The sequence below is a fragment of the Dipteris shenzhenensis genome, chromosome 31 (genome assembly GCF_047967505.1).
Source record: "Dipteris shenzhenensis isolate YYH24624 ecotype China chromosome 31, Dip_SZ_1.0, whole genome shotgun sequence".
Classification (NCBI taxonomy): domain Eukaryota; kingdom Viridiplantae; phylum Streptophyta; class Polypodiopsida; order Gleicheniales; family Dipteridaceae; genus Dipteris; species Dipteris shenzhenensis.
This window is the reverse complement of record NC_141626.1, coordinates 38,771,920-38,781,090: the sequence shown is the minus strand read 5'-3', so window position 1 is coordinate 38,781,090 and position 9,171 is coordinate 38,771,920. Positions and strand designations below refer to the sequence as shown.

Sequence of the window (9,171 nt, the reverse complement as noted above, 5' to 3'; positions counted from 1 at the left end):
CTGTTATAACCCTTCCACCCGCAAAATGCAAGTGAGCAGAGATGTTGTTTTTGATGAAATGAGCAGCTGGTATGCACCAACTGTTATGGTAGGAGATGCAGATGCAGGAAATGGGAATGCTGCAATAAATGCAGAGCAGCAATCTCAAGCCTTGAGTGGACCCAGAGAGTCCTCTACTAGTGGATCTAATGCATGGACAGGGAGATTGAGATCTAGTGAATCGTCACATGGCAACCCTGATAGTGTTGTGCATGTATCAAATAAGGGAAAAGAAAAAGTAGACCTTCCTCCAGTGTTTGATGTGTCTGCTGGTAGCTCTCATGTTGATGGAGAGTCAAGCGGCTCTGAAATGAGCCTTGATGAGGAACTTGGGATTCCTTCTGTTGTTACACCTGGTGCAAGGAAAAGCAGGCATGATTTAAAGACTCCTGCAACTGATCCAGTTGTACGGAGGTCCACTCGTATTAAGTATCCAGTTGACAGGCTGAGATATGATGGGTATACAGCACATCACTATGCTTATATGGTCAAGGTTCTAGAGGAGCCAGAGCCCACATGTTTTGAGGATGCAGCAGGGCATAAAAATTGGGAAGCAGCTATGGATGAAGAGATGGCTGCCTTGGATGCAAACCACACTTGGGATTTGATGCCTTTGCCTCATGATAAGAAGGCTATTGGCTGCAAGTGGGTTTACAAAGTAAAGCACAATGCTGATGGGTCTGTTAGCAGGTACAAGGCAAGATTGGTTGCCAAAGGTTTTGCGCAGACATATGGAATTGACTATGAGGAAACTTTCAGCCCAGTTGCAAGGATGGCAACCGTGAGAGCAGTAATTGCTATGGCTGCTGCAAAGGGATGGTCTTTGCATCAAATGGATGTGAAAAATGCCTTCTTGCATGGTGATTTGCAGGAAGAGGTTTATATGATGCAGCCAGAAGGTTATGAGGATAATTCACACCCCGATTTTGTATGCAGGTTGCGCAAAGCCTTGTATGGCTTAAAACAGGCGCCGAGGGCATGGTCAGACAAGATAGGGCAATATCTTGTCACTATTGGATTTCAGATTTCCAATTCAGATTTTTCACTTTATGTGAAAAGAACAAACAGAGGGATTGTGCTTGTGGTCATCTATGTTGATGACTTGATTATTACAGGTGATAGTGATGCAGACATTAATGAAGTGAAGCTGCTGTTGAAGCAGAAATTTGAGATGAAGGATTTGGGAGAACTGCGTTACTTCTTGGGCATTGAGGTTATTAGATCCCCGAGTGGGATATGGCTGTTGCAAAGGCAATACGGTTTGGACATGCTGTCCAAATATGGGATGACAGGCTGTAAGCCTATCTCTGTTCCATTGGAGCAGAATGTGAAGCTCAATGCAGAGACAGGTGAGCTTCTTCAAGAAATTACTATGTACAGGTGCATAGTAGGTAGCTTGATTTACATGACTATAACCAGACCAGATTTGAGCTATGCTGTGGGGCTGGTGAGTCAGTTTATGCAGGCACCGAGGAAGCCACATTTGGATGCGGCTAGGCGCATACTGCGGTATGTGAAGTCCACATTGCATTATGGACTGTTTTATGAAGCTGGGTGTGCATTACAGGTACATGGATACACAGATGCTGACTGGGCTGGTAGTGTCTCAGACAGGAGATCTACTAGCGGTTTTATGTTTTCCCTTGGGAGTGGTGCCATCAGTTGGAGCAGCAAGAAGCAGCCAACAGTTGCCTTGTCGAGCACAGAGGCTGAGTATAGGGGTGCAGCAATGGCTGCATGTGAGGAAGCTTGGTTACGGAAGCTACTTGCAGATATGGGACAGTCAATTCATGCAGCAGTTGTCATTCATTGTGACAACATTAGCAGCATCATGCTTGCTAATAACCCAGTTTATCATGCTAGAACGAAGCACATTGAGGTGCATTATCACTTTGTGAGAGAGAAGGTTCTAGCTGGTGAGATTGATCTTGTCTATGTCAGCACTGAGGAGCAGGTGGCTGATATTTTTATGAAGGCATTGGGTACCGAGAAGCTTCGCAGATTTAGGAGCTTGCTTGGTGTACGTGAGATGGATTTGAGCTTGAGGGGGAGTGTTGAGATATCAAGCTCTACCCCCGATATATCTCCTGGATGACTATCATTTATGTCACCGCCTATGTTAGTTGTACTCGTGGTGTAGTTAGACTACCACGTATGTTTTTGGTTTGGGTTCACATATGAACAACGTATTCTAGGGTTTGACATATAGGGTATTTCCCTCTTCTATTGTATTGTTGTTGTGTGCAAAAGTGAAGAAAGGCTTCACCCTCCAACCTTGTGTCCTCTCTCTTTTGTGTGTTGTGAAGAAAGCTGAACTTGAGTCTCCTATCTCTCTCCCTTATTCTTTACAGTTGTCCCTTCGTAAAGAATTTCTTCTTCGACGTCAGGTCTACTTGTCTCTTCCTTCACACTTGAACTATCTGGGTCAAGTAATAGCTCTCCATTCTCTCTTCTTCCAACTACTTGAATGACCATGTAGAAGGTTGTCATTACCTTCACCACTTGTGCCACAAAATGCTTCCCTCTGTTGCTCACCAGCTCAATTGGATAGCCCAACTAATAGAACACATCCTTGTATAAACACTTGGCTGTGGAGCGTGTAGTGTTGTCCCGCAATGCCCAGGCTTCCACCCACTTGGTGCAATAATTTGTAGCAATTTTGGGTCCTTCCAGCCGCAGGCTTGACGGGACCCATGAAGTCCAATCCCCACTTCTAGAAAGGGCCCAAAGGAAGCACTGGTTTCATCGGCATGCGGTCCCAATCCGAAGGTGTCCCAACCGTTGACATACGAGCAGAAAGTTATGAGCAAAACACTAATAGGGGGTCAAACTGTCATGAAAACTACCCTCCACCTAGGCTAATTTCGCCTGAGCAGGATGCTCCCTCAAGACTCCACCTTCATCAACGATCCACCCCTCATAGATTTCGCCTAGAAGAGGGGAAGAAGTTTGCATAGTGTCAGGCCCCTACCCATGATAGCCCGCAAAAAGAAGTATCTTTTGGTGGCCATTCAGTATGTCACTAAGTGGGCTGAAGCTATTGCCCTCCCTGCTACAAATGGCAAGGTAGCTTTAGACTTCATATTTGAATGTATCTGTGCAATATTTGGGAGAAATAGTGTTTGACCATGGGAGTCCATTCTTAAATGAAGCAGTGGAATTTCTCATGGATCGTATGGGTATTGATCATCACACTTCTAGCATCTATTATCCAGCATCCATGGGACAAACGGAGTGGGGACCAATGGCCTCCTTTATAAATCCATGGGAAAAATGGCCGCAAGGTACAGGAGCTAGTGGGATCAAAAGGTTACTAAAGCTGTATGGGCTTACAATATCACTCGGAGTGAGAGAGAGAGAGAGAGAGAGAGAGAGAGAGAGAGAGAGTCTATTTATGTCCACAAGAGGCCAAGAGGTCTATGGGAGAGCAAAAAACCAACTAATACATCCATTCAAGGAGTCCCCAAGGTAGCTCCCAAACCAATTCTGAGTTATTATAGAACACCTACATAGTAGTCTAAAAAATTAAGACAATAGACGATTATATATCAGTTTAAGACTGAAGGTCTTTTAGTATTGATTTAAACTCCTTGATACCCTCATAGTATATTGCCCATTTGCCATCCTGTTTGGCTGCTTGAACCGTGGCCAACTCATGTGCCTTCTAACTCGGTTGTGTTCGAGTGTTCGAGCGAGCCTACCCATACTTTTGTCCCTTTCAACCTATTTGTGTGGCGAAGAGTGTTAAGTTTTGTAGCCTATGTGTTAAGAGTAAGTAAAGCATGGGTCCCAGCTTGATGGATGCGCTTTACCTCATCTCCTTATGTCTTTGTCATCCTCTAGCCATTTAGTACTTGGGACTGCCGCCTTATCTGTAAAGGTCTTAGAAAATTAGTATTCCTTCTTGTACCAGCCCAACCAACATGCAGGGAATGCTCTGAGCAGTAGCAGAAGAAGGGGTGGATGGTGAGTAAGTCAATAGTAGTCCATATAGCCTACAGATTGTAGCAACCAGTTCAATTCCAAAATGAAGAAGAGAAGGATTTCCTAGGCAAAGCGATGGTCATTTCAGAGGTGGACAACAGAGCCCGATGATGAGCATATAGTTGAGTCCTTGGCAAGGTCAGTAAGAGACTTGCCATTGAAACCACTATGCATTTTTAAGAGTTTAAGCACAATACAGTCACAAAGAGCACACTCTGAGTCGTACGATGAGGTTGCATACATTCTAAAAACTTCCTTGGTGGACGTGGGCTCTAAACATGGAAGTAAAAGAGTAGTTCCAACTCCTAAAGGATATTGATGGTAGGTTGACACTGGATATACCAGTAATGTCAGATTTCATTTCAAAATTTTCCAATTACCTCTAAATCCCATGTAGGTATTGAGATAAGGTGATGATCAGTGAACGTTTGTGTGTACCCATTCCAAGGGATACTTTTTGGTAAAGGAAACACAAGCAAATCAATGAAAGGAGTGGTGTTACTGATTTTTGGAGAGGGTCTTGCTGTTGAACAAATACAACTATATTTCAAAAGATAATTACACTTTAATGCACTAAGAAAAGATGGGAAATCTAGTAAATTGGGCACATTTATTTTGTTGTAGAATTAATGGGAGGTGAAAAATAAAGACAAACACCGCAATATGGTGCATAGTAAACTGTGTTCAGTCTTATTTGCTTTGCTTGTGAGAATCCTTTGTGAACCCAGGCCACGTCAATGCACCCCCAAGTCTTTTAAAGAGGAGGTTGTGGCAACATTAAAGGCATTTTAGGGAGCCCAAGACAAAGCACCAAAGCAAGCCAAATACAGAGAGGATGACATTGTTGCGAAAGTTGAGGATAAGAGGAAATGACTGTAGGAACCCCTACATGTGATAGATATACCCGAGGGACATGGCATCTTATGTTAACTTATTGAGCAAAGTAATATTCTTATTCTTTACTATTAATTATAACTCTTCTTTTTCAAAACATGAGATACTTTTCAGAAATTAGAATCAATATTTATAAGTTGTTATTATTAAATGACATTGATTTACCAAGAAGTTAAATACAAGCTCATGAAACCACTTCTCAAACTATAGACTCTGTGTAAAATCCATTTACAACCTTTCGCCGAAAGAATCTTTAATCATTCTTCCGTATCACCCCATGGGAATGAGTGACATGTACATATTAGCTTGTTATTCCTAGTTTAGTGTGATATTTAGTTTGATAAGTAGAAAACAATTCATCAAAAAATAATGTCATGTAACATCTCAGTCTCATAATTTATTAATCTTTGAATAATTTCAATCGGAAGCAAACTATATGAAGCGAATGAACATGCTTTCTTACTAACAAAATATGAAGAGGGAAGAGGAGAAGAGTGGAGATGAGGAGAGAGGGCACACCACAAATGACTAACTATACACTAGATTTAATTGAAAATGTAGAATATATACAAACCCTTTTAGGGTTAGGGTTAGGGCATCTTGTGAAGATTGTGTGAGAGAGGGAAGGAGTCTCACTTGAGGCTTTCTCACATGCACAATGGGGGAATACACACGAAGGTGGAGGCTGAAAAACAGTTTTCCTCTTCTTAGTTGTAAAAGCCAAAAGAACTCTAGTACAAAGAAATAGAAGAACCCTATATGTCGGTCTCATTCTTTCCATAGCGCGTGCGACTTAGGGTGTTATAAAAGGAACGAGGCCCTTGAATAAGAGCTCTTAGTGGAAACAGCTTGGGCCGATAAGAATTTCCTCTAGATGAACAAAATAGATCTCACCCTTGAGCAATACCGACAGGAGACAAAAAGGTACATCAAGCAATGCACCGCCAAATCGAAGCCTTGCATGCCTCCAATCGCGAACAATTGGAGAAATACAACCAACTGTACCACCAACTATAGCTCGCGCAGACCTAGCCCATAGAAGAGAGAGAGATGGCCACTCAAGGGGAGGAGCAATATGAATTGGTAGTAGAAGCATCAGTGAACCTCAGCACCCATGCCCTTGAACCTAGCACAATGGAAGACACCTTCCACTTTCACTTCAACATTCTCAAAATATTCCTATCCAATTTCACCTAGACCTCACTAACCCCGTTCCATCCACATACATTTTAGATGTCATCCATCGCCATTCTATCCATGCACATCCAATTTTGGCCATGGCCATTTTTAGTGGTGGTGACACCCAATTTAAAGAGGAACAAGACATCTGCCATCTCACCCTTCACCCCATCCTCATTTTTGTAGTTGGTGCAAGTGCATCCTCGAGTTCTGAAATTTTCCCGTAGACTCCAAAATTTTGGAAGTCAATCCCTACCTAGGCGTGCTCCCCACATTCCATGGCCCAAGGCCTTAGTGGATGTGTAAACAAGGTAGAGAGGAGGCTCAACAGACCTATCAAGGTAGTGCATGTTTGCCTAGTGCCTTGACTCAGTAAATCATGCGGTTTTACTATCCTCCTCAATCTAGGGTCTTCAATGACACCTTGATGCACTTATGACTTTTTGTGAGGCTCATTATTTAAAGATGAACCTGGGTAGAAGATCATGATTTTCCACACATCTCGAGAAGCTACACATCTAGAGTAGTTTAGCTTTGATGGGGCGATTTTGTAACTGTGCCAAACTTTGTCGATGGAGTGGTAAGAAATGATGATGTGGCATTGTGTTATGATATGGTAATTTATCTTCACGTTCTGCTTACAAAAGAATGCCTACTATGTGCTTAGGCGATGTGCTTAGGCGGCACTTGATGATGTAGCCCTACTGACATGACTTGATGATGTGGGATGATGAAGTGCATGCTAATTGGATTTGTTGACATGGCAATTGTGATGACATGGCATGCTGATTGTGCATTGATGGTATGGTAGTGGTGCCACATGGCATAGAGGATAAGGCTATCTTCTTCATGGTTGAACTACCACGTGGTAGTGTGTGGACCCACGAATCGTGCATCTTATATGTACTTTACAGTCCCGTTTTCAAGCCCAATCTTCAAGATGAGACCAAGCATGTAGGCCTGATTGAGCAAAGGGTATGCCGCTCCTGCCAAAGTCGAGAGTCAGTGCTTTCAGTCCCATTTTTATGACCCCATGACTAAGTGTGTCGTATTTGGTGCTTTTGCTCTCTAAGTGTGCGTGCCAAATAGTGCATGTTTGCCTAGTGCCTTGACTCAGTGTCGATAAATTATTTAGTCTCTCCTCCATGAGTCGTGCTCGCCAACCTTGTCGTTGGGCTAAATGTTCCTAACATGACCGAGTTTTTTTTTGCGACACGATGGTGTATAGTCCATTGCCAAGGCTTTTGAAGAGGTCATAGGAGAATATGGAATGCTTAATGGACACATGGCGGACGTGCAAGACGAGATATCCCATAGGTAAACATGCAAAAGGGGGTGAGGGGGGGCCTTCTTAAGGCAGCCTGCAGCCCTCATCCTCTCATACCTTTCTCGGCCTTTTGGCTAAGATCAAGTGTAGTATCTGTTCTTATCAGTTTAATATCTGATACGTGACCCATCGGGTCACATGATATTAACCTAATTTCTTTCAGGGGGCGGCCCCATCCGGCAGCTTGCTGCCCGGGACCGCCCGCGTCGCCTCTGTCTTGCACTATCTCAGAGGCCTGGCGCACCCCTTTTCCTCCCCTTCCGGGGGGAGGAGCCCAACTCAAATCCTAATAAGGAGGGTCGACTGATTTTCTGTTGGTTGCTGTTCGAGACGACGGAGGCGCAATTCTGGACTCTGGAGGCTCGCAACAGCAGGGTTGGTCCATGGGTAAGAAAATTGACGAGGTACACAGGACTGAAGATGCGGCTAAGATGTTGCCATGCGTAGCTCGTCATTTTGGAACTCCTCCTGTAGTGAAACTCCCGGTGTCATCGAATCCGCATTCTTGTCTGCACTGCACAACGCCTAGTTGCATTCAGCTTCCAGACAGCGCAAGGAGCACCTGCTCCTGTTATAGGAATGCCGTTCGCAGACTACTGCTATAACGATGCTGCTCGGAGACATGTTGATATCAGCCTTTCAGAGACCTTTGGCTCAAGACACATTCGCTCCTGCCCGCCTTAGCCTCACACGACTCCAACCGATCCATCCATTCGTACAAGACTTGCTTCTAATAATGTGATGGCAGTCACGCACTTAGGAGGGATACTAGGACTATCATCGATTTTTGTCATAGTAGCCCGTCCCTGCTATGGCTATGCATGATGGAGTTTATGGTTGACTGTCTGTCATGAGATTGAACTCTGTAGCGGATGAGTTTGGCTAGATATATGCATAGGGTACACATACACTGCCTCTAAGTTGGCACAGGAGGTCAAAGAAGAGGAACTTCGTGCGTAGTACAGCTCGACACTGCAGTAACTCAAAGGTAACTTTGAGAAATCCAGAGACCCCTAATTAGTTGTTGAAGTATGACGATGTCTTTTTCATCTCTAGTATGCACTTGTAGGAGTATGCGCATACTTGGTGAAGAGAAAGGTGAACCTCCTAGGCCGTGGAGTGCGGCTTTTCTTTTCCCTCCAAGAAGTAGTACATTTTATTAGATGCTTTGAAAACAGTACAAAATATCGCGTTGCCGATCAAAGGCCGAATTCAGCAGCATAAGATAGGGCCCGGATTTCTCCTGATTGAGAATGACTACTACCCACTAGCCATAGATCAGTTTTCTATCACTGCATCGACCTTGATGGACCGACTCAGAGAGTTGTTAGAGAGGTTGGACCAGCTTCTCACATTGAGAGAGGACGAGCAAGCCATAGGTATCAACCATGTGAGACCACTCTTGCATTATCCTTCATATGGAGCAGCTCTGAACAGATTGCCGTAGAGACGAGTGAGGATCCGGAATGACAATATGGAAACCGTTGATTATATAGCCCAGCTCAGCATAGACAATGAGCAGGAACCTAGAGACCACAAAGAGAGCTGCACTTTTGCCCTAAACCAGAGTCCATGTGTGGGCCAAAGGATGGATAGATCTGCCTAAACCGTTGATCTCTATTAAGTACAAGGACACTATGTACGTTCCATGTGGCAGCCTGTGTGCTGCTCACATGGCAGCCACTTCATCCCTCTTCCTTCCCTCTATTTCTCTCTGAAGACGTTAATAAACTTTCTTTCTTTCTTTC

At 44.0% G+C, this 9,171-nt stretch overlaps 1 non-coding gene across 1 annotated transcript; it reads left to right on the top strand.

Annotated features, from left to right (window-relative positions):
* Window positions 1–7,476: 7,476 nt before the first annotated feature.
* Window positions 7,477–7,672, top strand: LOC147881437 (U2 spliceosomal RNA). Its single transcript, XR_015540511.1, has one exon. It is a non-coding gene; the product is annotated as a U2 spliceosomal RNA (small nuclear RNA).
* The last annotated feature ends 1,499 nt before the right edge of the window (window positions 7,673–9,171 follow it).